Source organism: Rattus norvegicus, chromosome 2 (genome assembly GCF_021556685.1).
Source record: "Rattus norvegicus strain SHRSP/BbbUtx chromosome 2, alternate assembly SHRSP_T2T, whole genome shotgun sequence".
NCBI lineage: Eukaryota > Metazoa > Chordata > Mammalia > Rodentia > Muridae > Rattus > Rattus norvegicus.
The window spans coordinates 35192450-35206416 of NC_141535.1; the positions used below are offsets into that span (position 1 = coordinate 35192450).

The 13967-nt window shown below is 40.2% G+C and overlaps 1 long non-coding RNA gene, 1 other non-coding gene and 1 pseudogene across 4 annotated transcripts in view; 1 reads left to right on the forward strand and 2 right to left on the reverse strand.

Annotated features, from left to right (window-relative positions):
* Positions 1 to 3924, forward strand: part of LOC120100692 (uncharacterized) — a 31678-nt gene extending 27754 nt beyond the window's left edge. For 2 of the 3 annotated variants that reach the window (XR_015670600.1, XR_015670602.1), the window contains 2 exons: positions 379 to 550; positions 3598 to 3924. This is a non-coding gene — a long non-coding RNA (uncharacterized LOC120100692). Of the gene's footprint in view, positions 1 to 378; positions 1602 to 3597 lie in introns of those variants that run through there. The other variant, XR_015670605.1, reaches the window with a different exon arrangement.
* Positions 3925 to 5486: 1562 nt separating this feature from the next.
* Positions 5487 to 11846, reverse strand: LOC147996037 (nucleoside diphosphate kinase B pseudogene; annotated as a pseudogene).
* LOC120101170 (U6 spliceosomal RNA) lies at positions 6050 to 6154 on the reverse strand. The gene has a single exon (XR_015678707.1). It is a non-coding gene; the product is annotated as a U6 spliceosomal RNA (small nuclear RNA).
* Positions 11847 to 13967: the final 2121 nt, after the last annotated feature.

Here is a 13967-nt window from a genome sequence, read left to right on the forward strand (position 1 = left end):
CAAAAACAACGTTCAGACCAAGTATTGTGGAACAAGGAACCTTTAAAAAGACCATTGAGTTAATTTTGTGTTGACCATCAATTGCTGGACATGGACCTGGGCTTGGGTATAGTTTATATACCCAGTGAGACTCCATTGGAGAAAATTGTTCTTTCTTTTGTGAGTGGTTATCAACTGGAGATAGCTTCTGGGTGGGGGATGGGACCTTGTGTCCACTTCTCTCAGCACTGGGACTCCTCTCTGGGTCAGACCCACGAAGACTCTGTGCGTACTTCCACAGTCTCTCTGCATTTGTATGTATGTCGGTCTTGCTGTGTTGAGAAGGCCTTTCTCTGGGGTCCTCCATCCCTTAGAACCTTTCCACTTCCTCTTCTGCAGGCTTCTCTGAGCTCTGAGAGGAACATTTGATGGAGACATCCCATTTAGGACTGAGTGTCCCAAGGTCTCTCACTCTCTGCATGTCGTTCCGCTGTGGGTCTCTGTTTTCATCTACTACAGTTGGAAGTTTCCAGATGGTTGTTACTGGGCAAGACACTGATCTGGTTCCCAGGTAGGAGAGAGGAAGGCTGGGTCTGCAGAATACTATTCTGAGCCCCTGATTCTCTAACTTCTCGTTTCCAGGTAGAGAGTGCCTCAGGGGGATTGGTAACTTAGACCTGTGTCCATATTTATTGTTTTTGCATTTTATTGTTTAGCAGCAACACCAACAATTCTCTCTAGTTAAGTGGTTTGTATAAAATTTCAAATCTAGACTTTTATTTTTAGTATGGAGGAGTTTATCTCAACTGATTTCCATGAACAGAACAAGGGTTGAGTGAGTGACTACTGAAGTTGTAAAGATTCTCCTGAGACTGTTTCCAATCAGAGTACCCTTTACTCTTCTCTGTGACATACCGAAGTCAAAGCTCTATGATGAAATATTGATGAAGCCCTCAGGAACAGCCATGATGGAGGAAAAACTTGACACGACAAAATCCTTTGTTTTTAAAAATTGTTTTATATGAATAGAAGTTTTGCTTGCATGTATGCCTGGGCACCTTGTGCTTGTAGAATCCATAGGGGACTAAATAGGATGTCAGATTCCCTGGGATTAGAGTTAACAAATGGCTAAGACCTACCATGTCAGCCTGAGAATGGAAATCTTGTCCTCTGGAAGAGTAGCCAGTGCTCTTAACTGTTGAGATTTGGTCTGTTGCTATGTATTGTAATGCTAAATGTAGGCCCCCAAGACCTGGTTGCTTCAGAGATGAGAGAGTCTTCACATAGACCCAAGTGACCATACCCCCAAGTTATTTCTGTTTAGTAAATAATGATATTTACAGCCTATAGTTGGGCAGAATTGAGATAGGTGGGATGTTTTGTTCTGGGATTGGGGTGGGAGGATACCATGTGAGAGAGAAAAAGGTGGAGAGAGAAGAAAGATGTCATTGGTTAGGAATCAATAAATCTTGGTCACGGGGGCTGGGCAATTGGAGTTAAGAGCAGACCAAATGAAACATAGTAAGTAATAACAATAACTCTGGGTTATCAATAGGAAATATGTTTTAATAGCATAGGGGGTAGATATATGGTTAGTCTTTGCACTAATAAAATGTTATTATAAATATAAATATCATGTGTGTGTTTTATCCTGGAACTGAATGGTCAAAGGCAGAGTAGAAGCCCCAGATTGAGATTAAATATTTTCTACAATACAACCACTATTGCTCCATCTCAAATCCTTTATATTTCAATAAGAAAAGATGTAGGGAACTGTTATTGTCTTTGTGATGATTTCTTGCAACATTATACCTGTAGTTTAATCATGGCACATCCCAGGGGCTAACAAGTTAGTATCACTACATAGGAACAGGAGAGGAACTTCCCTCTAGCCATCATCATCGCACATGTATCCAGAGTGGAACATTCCCACTGGGAGGGAGAGTCCACTCCAAACTGGCACCTGTTCTGTGATGGGCAGTGTACTTTACAAAGGACAAGCCCCCAAAGGCCTTGGGTTCCAGCAAGGTATGGGGAAAAAACTAAGAGGGAGATCTTCAAGGCTTCTCCTTGGCTTGCTCCACGGTGTGGAAGGTTTTCTTCTCTTTGTCTTTTCCCAAGAATCTCTGTAGAAGAGGACAGGGCTCTGTAAAAGGGCAGCTTCACACCAGTAAACATACACTACAATCCACAGGAGGCTAAGAGAGTCAGTTGTCTCCTGGAAGAAGCCTGTAAGGGCAAGGAGAGAGCAGATAGAATGAAGAAGAGAAAAAGAAGGGATGTAAAATATGATGGTAGAAGTCAAAAGGGCAGGTCACTTTCAGTCCTGAAGAAATTAGAGTTCATGGAGGAAGCTACGGGCAGGCAAAGATACTGACAGTGCCCTTGCCATCCAACCAACATTACCAGGCATGGATACTCTGAAAGCAGAAAGGACTTTCCCCCAACGACCTGAAATAACAGTTTTACTGAAGTCTAGCTAGCTGTCAAAATTATACTCAAAGCGTTTGCAAAATTCTGACACATTGTTTGGAAGTCATCACCACAATCAAAATAATGAATATCCATTATCATCCAAAGCTTCCTCCTCTGTGTTCACAACCACTCTTGTGCAGTACTTCCCTTCCTATGCACAAGCAAGTTTGCATTTTTGTGAAGTTTGTATGCATGAACCATACAACTTATATCTGAATTCTTTTATTCAGAAAATTTACTTTAGGATTCATCCCTATTGTAATTTATGATGTAGTTTTATCCCTTTAATTGATAAGTAGCACTATATAAATACACTACGATTTATGTTTTCATAATGGATTCCTGAATTCTGTTCCATTTTTTTCAGTAACTCAATATTCATGTCTTTGTAGGATGTGGTTTTTTATATTTTCTAATGCAGGGTCTTAATCTGTGTTATAGATGGGATCTAACTCATAAGAACCCTTCTACTTTAGCATCCCAAGTGTTGGGATTGTAGGCCTGAGCCACCACACAGGACCATATGCTTTAAAAACATAGTTTTGTTTGCTGTTTGGGATCTGCTTCTACACTAGGTCCAACGAACCAGAGCCAGTTATAGTGTAATTAATCATTTTAGGTGCCACATAATCAGAATGAACTTAAAAACAGGCCAGTTTTCAGTAAAACAGGAAGTATACTGTAACTAAATAGAAAGGGGGCACATGCCATCTGGACTGGCATCACAGTCCCTTTTACAGATGCAGTGCCTCTGATTCATGTCAATCAAAAAGCCAGTTATACTAGCAAACACTAATACCTTGATTATTGGCGTTTGTTTGTTTGTTGTTTGTTTCGAGTAAGACTGAGAGTCCAGTGGCTATATCCTGTTGTACTTGCAAATTTATTTAAAGGTTTTGGAGACTTTCAGTCTTTTCCAAAGCACTGTTTACATTGTCTATCCCCCTAGGGTGTGAGCATTCAGTTGTCCCACATCTTCACCAGCCCTTGATGTGGCTAGTCTGTCTAATTGTAACTGGTGTCCAGTGACATCTCTATGTTTTTTGTCTTGAAATTACCTAGTAACAAATGAAGTTTTCACATGTTTTCCTTTTCACTTACTTTCTGTTCTTATTTTGGTGAAATATCTCTTTATATCTTTAGTCTAGTATTGTGGTGGTTTGAAAATGCTTGGCCCAAGGAGTAGCACTCTTAGATGTGGCCATGTTGGAAGAAGTATTTCACTGTGGACATGGATATTAAGATACTTCTAGCCACATGGGAGCCAGTCTTCTCCTGGTCGTGTTCAGATGAAGATGTAGAACTCTCAGCTACTTCAGCACCATGCCTGCCTGGATGTTGCCATGCTTCTCACCATAATGGTAATGGACTGAACCTCTGAAACTGTAAGCCAGTCCCAGTTAAATGTTGTCCTTTATAAGAGTTGCCTTGGTCATGGTGTTTCTTCACAATGAAATTCTATTTAAGACACGTATTTAAGCAGTTGAGTTGTTCTTACCCCTTGAATTCTGAGTTCCTTAAAAGTCTTTGCACCAGGTATATGATCTACACATATTTTTCTACCACACTCAGCCTTTTAATTATGTTTCAAAGAACATAAATTTTAAATAAATGGAGTCCAACTTTTCAATATATTCTTTAATAGAACAAGTTCTGGTGTACTGCTATTTAAAAATGTGGTACATTTACACAATGGTGTACTACTCAGCTATTAAAAACAATGACTTCATGAAATTCATAGGCAAATGGATGGAACTAGAAAATATCATCCTGAGTGAGGTAACCCAGTCACAAAAAAAAAACCCATGGTATGCGTTCACTGATAAGTGGATCTTAGCCCAAAAGCTCGGATTACCCAAGATACAATCCATATACCACATAAAGGTCAAGAAGAATGACCAAAGTGCAGATGCTTCAGTTCTTCTTAGAAGGGGGAACAAAAATATTCATAGGAGGAAATAAGGAGACAAAGTGTGGAACAGAAACTGAAGGAAAGGCCATCCAGAGCCTTCCCCAACTGGGGATCCAGTCCATATACATCCAGCCACCAAACCCAGACAGTGTTGCTGATGCCAAGAAGTGCATGCTGTCAGAAGCCTGATATAGCTGTCTCCTGAGAGACTCTACTAGAGCCAGACAAATACAGAGGAAGATGTTCACAGCCAATAATTCTACTGAGAACGGGGTCCCCATTGGAAGAGTTAGAGAAAGGATTGAAGGAGCTGAAGGGGCTTGCAACCCCATACAAACAATATCAACCAGCCAGAGCTCCCAGGGACAAAACCAGCATCCAGAGTACACATAGACAGACCCATGGCTCCAGCTGCATATGTAGCAAAGGATGGCCTTGTTGGGCACCAATGGGAGGAGAAGCCCTTGGTCCTGCCAAGACTCAACCCCCAATGTAGGGGAATGTCAGGGTGGAGAGGTGGGAAAGGGTGGGTTGGGTGGGGGAACACCCTCATAGAAGAAGGGGGAGAGGGGATGGAATGGGGGTTTATGGACCAGAAACCAGGAAAGGGGATAAGATTTGAAATGTAAATAAATAAAAATATCCAATAAAAAATCTGGCTAAAATAAAGTTACAAAGCTCTTTAGTTGAAATTTCTTTTGGAAGTTTTATAATGTAGGATTTATGTTTAGGTCAAGTTTATGTACAGGTTGAGTTGTAAATTGAAGTTTATTTGTTCATGTAAATATCTAGTATGATCTGTCAAAAGATATTTTCATATTAAACTGCCTTTATTTCTTCAAACTAGGTTGACTGGACATCTGTGGATGTGTTTTTGTACTATCTACTCTATTCCATTAGTTTGCCAAGACTTACAGCAGTGCCACAATGTCCCAAGTACTATAAATTGAAATTAAGTCCCATTAGTCTTTTGTTTTGTCAAAGTTGATTTGCATAATATGTGTCTTCTATTTACTTATTAACTTTAAAATTACGCTGCTAGCTTAGACATTTTTTTCCCAGTTCCAAAGTCTTTGCTGTTTTAGAAAAGATGCTCCATCCAGTCAGTAGGATGAAGAGCTGTGTCCAGGAACCCCGTCAGTAGTGCTGAAAAGAACTCTGAGTTCTCCACCTCTACTTGTACACCCAGTCATGGGCACAAGATTTGTAGTCAATAAGTTCTCCATGCTTAAACCATAGACCGATCTCTTTCTCGGCACTTTCCACTGAATTGCTGCCGTGGATGATGTTCCTGCCAACTTGAATGCAGAAATCCCAATGAATGGTACCTGGTTTAGCATCAGCTGGATTCGTCTCTCCCGGCGTCGCTCGGCCTGTTTTCACCACATTGAGCCCCTCCCTCATGGCCATCACAAGCCCTGAGTTCAGGTACTATAGCCCGGGGAAGACAGGACGGTCTTTCAGGTCAGTGTAATGCTGCTTCCGATGTTCTACCGAAGTCCGAAGGAACTTCATGGCCACCAGGCAGAACCCCTTCTGCTCGAATCGCTTGATGATCTCACCCACCAGGCCGTGCTACATGCCATCTGGCTCGATGGCAATGAAAGTATGCTTGAGACAGCCACGGTCGGAAAGCCAGTGGGTCGGTTGGTGGTCCGAAAGCAGGTGGGTCGGCTGGTGTCTCAAAATATGGAACTTAACAGATTTGCGTGTCATCCTTGCGCAGGGGCCATGCAAATCTTCTCTGTATCGTTCCAATGTTAGTGTATGTGCTGCCGAAGCGAGCACTCGTATAGACATTTTTATTGAGAGAGAAATTAATCCATAAGTTAATTAGAGGAATACTGATACCATGATAAAATTTAATAGTTACACTTACTAGATATCTCTTCCTTTACTTACATTTGCTTCTGTTTCTCTCAGCATACAGAATGTTCTCATCTTTTGTTAGACTTATTCATTTGGATGTGGTTTAAAAACTTAGCTTTACTTTTTTGGAAATTCCGGGTGCTGAACTCCCAGTTTAATATATACATATTAAGGCAAGTACTCCTCCACTGTACTGTAACCCTTGTTTTATTATAGTGGTTTATTTTTGTTTTGTTGTTTAAGTCTGTATTTTAAGAAAGGTTCCCATTAAGTTACCCAGGCTGGCCTTGAGTGCACTTTGAAGTTAGACTATTCCTTAGAACCTTCCTGATGTTCCTCTCTCAGCCTCCTATGTATTGGAGTGACGGGCCTTGATAAGTGATATTTTAAGTGGGTGCTTTTTAATTTCCAGTTGCTCTCTGTTACTATATAAAATCACATCCAAGTTCCAGCAGATTGTGGTGTGTGTGTGGTGTGTGTGTGTGTGTGTGTGTGTGTGTGTGTGTGTGTGTGTGTGTGTGTGTGACAGATCAGATTCCGTGGAAAACTCATCTCATATAATTCTGAAAATAAGAATGCAGTTGGTTGAGAATAGTTTTCGCTATCTTGGTTTTTTTTTGTTATTCCAAATGAATTTGCAAATTGCTCTTTCTAGCTCTATGAAGAATTGAGTTGGAATTCTGATAGGTATTGCATTGAATCTGTAGATTGCTTTCGGCAAGATGGCCATTTTTACTATACTAATCCTGCCAATCCATGAGCATGGGAGATCTTTCCATCTTCTGAGATCTGCTTCAATTTCTTTCTTCAGAGACTTGAAGTTCTTGTCGTACAGATCTTTCACTTGCTTGGTTAGAGTCACACCGAGGTATTTTATAGTGTTTGTGACTATTGTGAAGGGTGTCGTTTCTCTAATTTCTTTCTCAGCCTGTTTATCCTTTGAGGTTATTGATTTGTTTGAATTAATTTTATATCCAGCCACTTTCCTGAAGTTGTTTATCAGGTTTAGGAGCTCTCAGGTGGAATTTTTGGAGCCACTTAAGTATATGACCATATCATCTGCAAATAGTGGTATTTTGACTTCTTCCTTTTCAGTTTGTTTCCCTGTGGCCTCCTTTTGTTGTCTGATTGCTCTGACTCAAGAACTTTACCAAAGATCATTACCAATTCTACATCTGATAGAGGGCTAATATCCAAAATATACAAAGAAGTCCAGAAGTTAGACTCCAGAGAACCAAATAACCCTATTAAAAATGGGATACAGAGCTAAACAAAAATTTCTCAACTGAGGAATGCTGAATGGCTGAGAAGCACCTAAAGAAATATTTAACATCCTTAATCATCAGGGAAAAGCAAATCAAAACAACCCTGAGATTTCACCTCACACCACTCAGAATGGCTAAGATCAAAAACTCAGGTGACAGCAGATGCTGGCGAGGATGTGGAGAAAGAGGAACACTCCTCCATTGTTGGGAATGCAAGTTGGAAATCAGTCTGGCCTTTCTTCAGAAAATTGGACATAGTGCAATCTGAGGAACCAGCTGGGCGTATATCCAAATGATGCTCCAGCATATAACAAGGACACGTGCTTCACTATGTTCATAGCAGCCTTATTTATAATAGTCAGAAGTTGGAAAAAAAACCCAGATGTCCCTCAACAGAGAAATGGATATAGAAAATGTGGTACATCTACACAATGGAGTACTACTCAGCTATTGAAAACAATGACCATGAAATTCTTAGGCAAATGGACAGAATTGGAAAATATTATCCTGAGTGAGGTAACCCAGTCACAAAAGAACACACATGGTGTGCACTCACAGATAAATGGATATTAGCCCAAAAACTTGAAATATCCAAGATACCATTCACAGACCACATGAAGCTCAAGAAGAAGGAAGACCAAAGTGTGGATGCTTTAGTCCTTCTTAGAAAGGGGAACAAAATAATCAAGGAGGAATTATGGAGAAAAGGTGTGGAGCAGAGACTGAAGGAAAGACCATCCAGAGACTGCCCCACCTGGGCATCCACCCTAATACAGACATCAAACCCAGAAATTACTGTCGATGCCAAGAAATACTTGCAGACAGGAGCCTGATATAGCTGTCTCCTGAGAGCTCTGCCAGTCTGACAAATACAGAGGCAGATGCTTGCAGCCAACCATTGGACTGAGCACATGGTCTCCAGTGGAGGAGTTAGAGAAAGGACTGAAGGAGCTTAAGGGGTTTGCAACCCATTGGAAGAACAACAATATCCACCAACCACACTCCCTACAGACTAAACTACCAACCAAAGAGTACAGGTGGAGGGACCCTTGGCTCTTACCGCATATGTAGCAGAGGTTGGCCTTGTTAGACACCAATGGGAGGAGATGCCCTTGGTTCTGTGAAGGTTTAATGCCCCAGTGTAGGGAAATGTCAGGGTGGGGAGGAAGGAGTTAGTGGGTGGTTGGGGGAGCACCCTCATAGAAGCAGGGGAATGGAGGATGGGGTAGGGGGTTTCCAGAGGGGAAACCAGGAAAGGGGCTAATATTTGAAATGTAAATAAATAAAATATCCCAAAAAGGAGAATGCAGTTGGTTTTCATTCATTTATTCACTCATTCGTTTGTATCTTTTTTGCCCTCATTATCCTCTCTAGTAACTAATATATGATGTTTAGAAATGATGAGAGCAATTATTCATGGTGTCTTTCCACTCCTACCCTGATAGAGCTGTTTCCCTTTTTCAACCGTGACTAAAGCCCTACTATGTACTGTGATGAGCCTATCATGAGGCTAATGGCTTCCCTTTAATCAGTCAGTGGTTGTATTAGGAGGATGGTCCAGTGTCCCTGATGCTAGAAAGAAAGTTTTGTGTACTGCAAGCAGCCAAGTAGTATGAGAACATGATTAATTGTGTGATCAATCATAACTACTACTGGGGAATTTCAAATGGGCCAAGTAGAAATAACAACTATGATGCTTGTGACAGTTTTTCACACGGTGTTGATGGCAGAGCTCTGCTCAGTGTCTTTCTCCTGTGAATGACAGATGCGTGTATCTGTTGATTGAGGCACTGGGGATCAAGCCATTGCTTTCTTGTCCTCTGCTTAGTTTAAATGTCTTTCTCCCGTAAACCGTGTCTCTAGAGGGCAGACAGCAGACTCTGAAGAGCTGCTCAGGGTAGCTCCAATGCTCCATTTTACTTTCCTTTCACTATAATACTCATTTACAATACTAGGTCACTGTAAAATCTAATTTCTTGCTCATCTTTTGCCTGGCAATCAAAATATGTTCATTTGTATTGTCAGGAATCTCTACCAAGCAAAACAATAAAAGTCAGAAGAAAGTTCATTTGCTAGTCAAAGGAAATATAATCCCAGTCTAAAAACTAACATGTTCTTCTGAAATCCTTTTGGAATTGTATATATGGAGTGGGAGATATCAATATTCGTCTTCAATGCCTTCATACTTAAAAGGGATAGATTGAGCTCTATAATTTAACTGCCAAATCCAACATTCATATCCATCTGGACATTTTTAAAAGGATCCTTGAGCCAGTCACAATTGGCAGTTGGTTGTATAATCACACCTGCATATGGTGCGGAATTTATTTTTTTTTAATAGGCAACAGTTAGAGCATGAAAATTATTGCATGGTGTGCCTTTACTGAGAACCCAGGCTTCAACATGTTTGCACATGTGAATAATTATATCACACTTTTAATGCTCTCTGTTAACAAGCTTTTGTTCTTTATTGTCTACAAATCAAATTAGTTGAGGATACAGTACATTTTGAAATCGTTTGGAACAAGTTTTGGTATTTTAAAACTTTCTTTATTCCAAAGTTTTGAAAAACCAAAAGGAAAAGTCACAAACCCCCAAAACCAGTGGAAGAAAAACCGATAAAGCCAACAACAAATTAAATGTGCTAAACACCTATGCTATAAGAGAATTGCAGGTTGATCCATATCTCTCTGTGTCTGCCAGCCTCCATTGAACTCTAACCCTCTGTATGCAAAGACAATCTTTCATAGTCGTGCATCTGGGGAGAATCTTGGCTTCAAAGAGATTGCATTTGCATTGGTGAAAAGTAAGATGCTAAGTCTTTTCTCCTTGCTTCCCTCGCAGGCACAAGTCTAGCCACGCATTACCCCAGCTCTCTGCAGAAGTAGAGCTCTTACAAGGTGTGGTTGTGTGTCCAGATGATTTCTAAGAGACACAAAAGTAATTGGAAAGGAAACTTGCTGCCAGAGAGGGAGTCTGGGAGAAGCTATTAAGCATCTACCTTGCCTGTTTTGTTGGTCAATAGAATCAGGATTAGGAAGACGACAAAGACAATCCACAGAGAGCACGTCACATCATCTTGCTCAATGTGACTCACTTCCTTAAACCAATGTTCACCGTGTGAAAGGCCAAGAGAGAGTGGTCACTAGTACTGATGAGGAAAATCCATCCAAATACCTTTTCCAGAAGCTTTAGTAACCTCCAACCAGCACAAAAAGGACATTTAAAAAACAAAAATAGTATTTAAAATGTAGACTACTGTGTCTATAGGTAACATCCATCTCACATGTGCAAGAAATCTGCGTTTATGCTTTGATCAACAGGGGCTTTCTTTTTCTTCAGGATCCCAATCATGTGAGCTCTCTCTCTCTCTCTCCCTCCTTGATTTCTCTCTTCCTTTCTGCTCTCTGGCTGCACCATCACTGCTGACATCAAAAGGTTTTCCTACCCTTTCAAGAGAAGAAAGTTCTTTTGAAAGATTTGCGACTTCTAAGGCTGCTGTAATCAAAAAGCACCATTTGAAAATAAAATCATATTTTTAAAAATAAATGTGGTTGCTTTTATCTGTTTGATACAAGGCCGATAATATGGAATTTTAGGATGGACCTCACACTTGGGTTTGACCCCCATAAAAAGAATGAGGGAAAAATCAGGCAGGGAAGAAACTATTCTTGCAGTTCCCAAAGGGAAGTGTTTTTAGGGCATGGGTAGGGCAAGTGTCAGCACAGAGCATTTTGTAATCATCACAAATGTGACTTGAACACTCAAGCTTGGGAGGGATGTGTGCTAATGGAATGGGTGGGGATAACATTTGGAAAAAGAGCTGATCTTAGCGAGGGTCATGTGTTTGGACCAAGTAGTAATTTTCTTATGAGCAATATTTGTTTCTGATGATAAAAATCCAATTCTTAGCTAGAAGAAAAGGGTTTCGTCTTATACAAAACAATTCATGAGCAAGCAACGGTTGACCAGGACATTATTTATAAAGACTTATAAATTATAAATTTATCTTATAAAGTTAGACCAATCTGGAGCAAACAATGAATACACTCCAGCTGGTTTAAGAAGAAAAAGTATTAAATGTTTGCAGAATAAGTAGACAGGATGTAGGCCAATAGAGCAGTGGGGAACTTGAACCACACAGCAGAATCTTTTCCTTTCTTCAGGAATGGCCTCAAGTCCCTGGGAAAGGAGAGTACTTCCTTCCCTACCTTACTCTGGCTGAAATCCGCCCCCAGTGCAGTGGGATAATAGCTCTTGATGCCCGTGGAAGATCCAGGGATGGTCACTGAAAGCCTTGAACTCGGTTCCAGGGCAAACATGACTTCGTTCCAAACCAGAGTCATCCTCTAGATCATGCATGTCTTTCAAGTCATGCTAACTTCTCTTCTTGGAGTAAGCCAGAGCATGGAAACACAAGTTAGCTGAGAATCACAATAGTTGGTCCTGCTCTCTAGTATCACATATGGGAATGGTTCTCAACTTTGCTGCATATTAGAATTGCTTTCAGAATTCCACAGCCAAGCCCACAATGAACACAGATGTTTCTTGGTTCCTGATGAGCTCATAAGCCCACTGTAAGTTGAAACTATACTGATTCAAAATGTGTTCAGCCCATGGATTTTCCTAGACATCATGGTTTAGCAATACAATACAATGCAGAGTACAAGACGGTTTCCCTCATGATCGTGGGTAGAGAGTTATGGCTCCATGTTGACAAAGTACAGTATCACACATCACTAGCTCAGAGAAAGATAAAAATTCAAAAATTGAAATAAAATGTCAACTTTCTACCAATATAGAATTTTTTTTAAATCTTAAATCAAATCACTGGAAGTTGTGGCCACTTATAAGTGGAAATCTCTGAGAACTCACAATGTTTTGTTCTTATTTTCACTTTGAAATGCTGCCACTGCAGGTAAGTATAATGTAAGTCACTATTTAACAAGAGATAGATAAGACATGGATGCTTGATATTACTGTACACATGAAAAAAATCTTGGCCTTTTATAGTTCAGAATCTGATTCGGTTGTTCTGATGTTGACCCTAGGATTCTGTATTTCCAATAAGCTCTGAGGTAACTCTACTGTTGGTTGCTGACAATGCTGGCTAACCCACTTGGGCAGCAAAAGTTTTTACAGTTGAATGTGTGCCAGATTACTTGAGAGCTTGCTAAAAATTTCCGATTCTGTAAGTGTGTGTAGGAGCCTAAGAATCTGAATTCCTCAGAAGTTCTTAGATGGTGCACTGTTCTAGAACCTCACTGATGCAGAGCTTGCTACAAGGGGTTGGAAAGGAGCTGAACCTGCCAATTGCTGGTTTTACAACAGGTGGCCACCATGTGGTATCATTATTGAATTCAAAGAAACCTGGATCCAACAAAGTGAGAGGGATACAGAGAAGAAACTGAAGTACAATTATTTACATCAAACCTTATTAACCTTTGTCTTTCTTCTAGCCATAAATTACTGGTGGACTAGCAGAAGGGACCCCCAAGAGTGTATAGCTAGATGGTAGAAGCAAAGAAAGGGGAAAAACAACATTAGTCATCCATGCTCCAATAAATAGGATGGCTTCGAAAATTAGAGCAGCATCAGAATGATAGAAGAATAGCAGAATTAAACAATCTGTCACATGTTTTCCAGGGAAAGGGATTTTGAGTGACCTCCAGTTTTTTGATAATTAATTCAACACACATCAGATGTTGGGTGCTGTGTCTTTACTTCTGTTCACTCTGTAGAAACAATTCCTGAACCCTTCATTAGCACCAAGTATTCAAAAGGAATTTACCACGAAGAGGAAAGAAACAATGGGCATCATGCAATACTAGTCTTTAAATGATGTGTTTCATTATAAATTACTATGTAGGAGTTTTACTCATACTTGTGACTTATGGATGATTTTATGCATTTTATCTTCTTATTTTTCTAATGTACTCATGCTAGATATCCAACATATCTTGGAGCTCCAAGAGGAAGTTCCATTCACTTATTATGGCTCTTGCATAAGCAAAATGAACCAGAGTAAACCGTCCTGAGCTGAGAACCCATGATTCATATTTATGATGAACTGAGACCCGCTGCCACCAAGGGAATATAATTGTGCTACATGGAAAAAAAGAGGAACCAATAATTTCTGATTCTATTTCGAATTTCAATTCAAAATGATCAAAATGTTGCTACCTCAATGCCTAGCCTTTCCTCTGTCCTTAGCACATTATACATGAAAATGATAGTTATACTTTTTGGCTGTGAACATCAAAACATATATGATGGTTAATTTTTCTTTTCTCCCAACATTCCTGAATGAGAGACTGCCCTTTGTTCGTTTGTTGTTTTGTTTTGTTGTTGGGAGGGTGTTGTCCTTTTGTTGTTGATTTTTTTCTACTAACCAATATTCTGACTCTCCGGATACCAATGGGTTGGTTGCTCAACAATTCAATTTTAGACCAATTGTCTGGATTCAG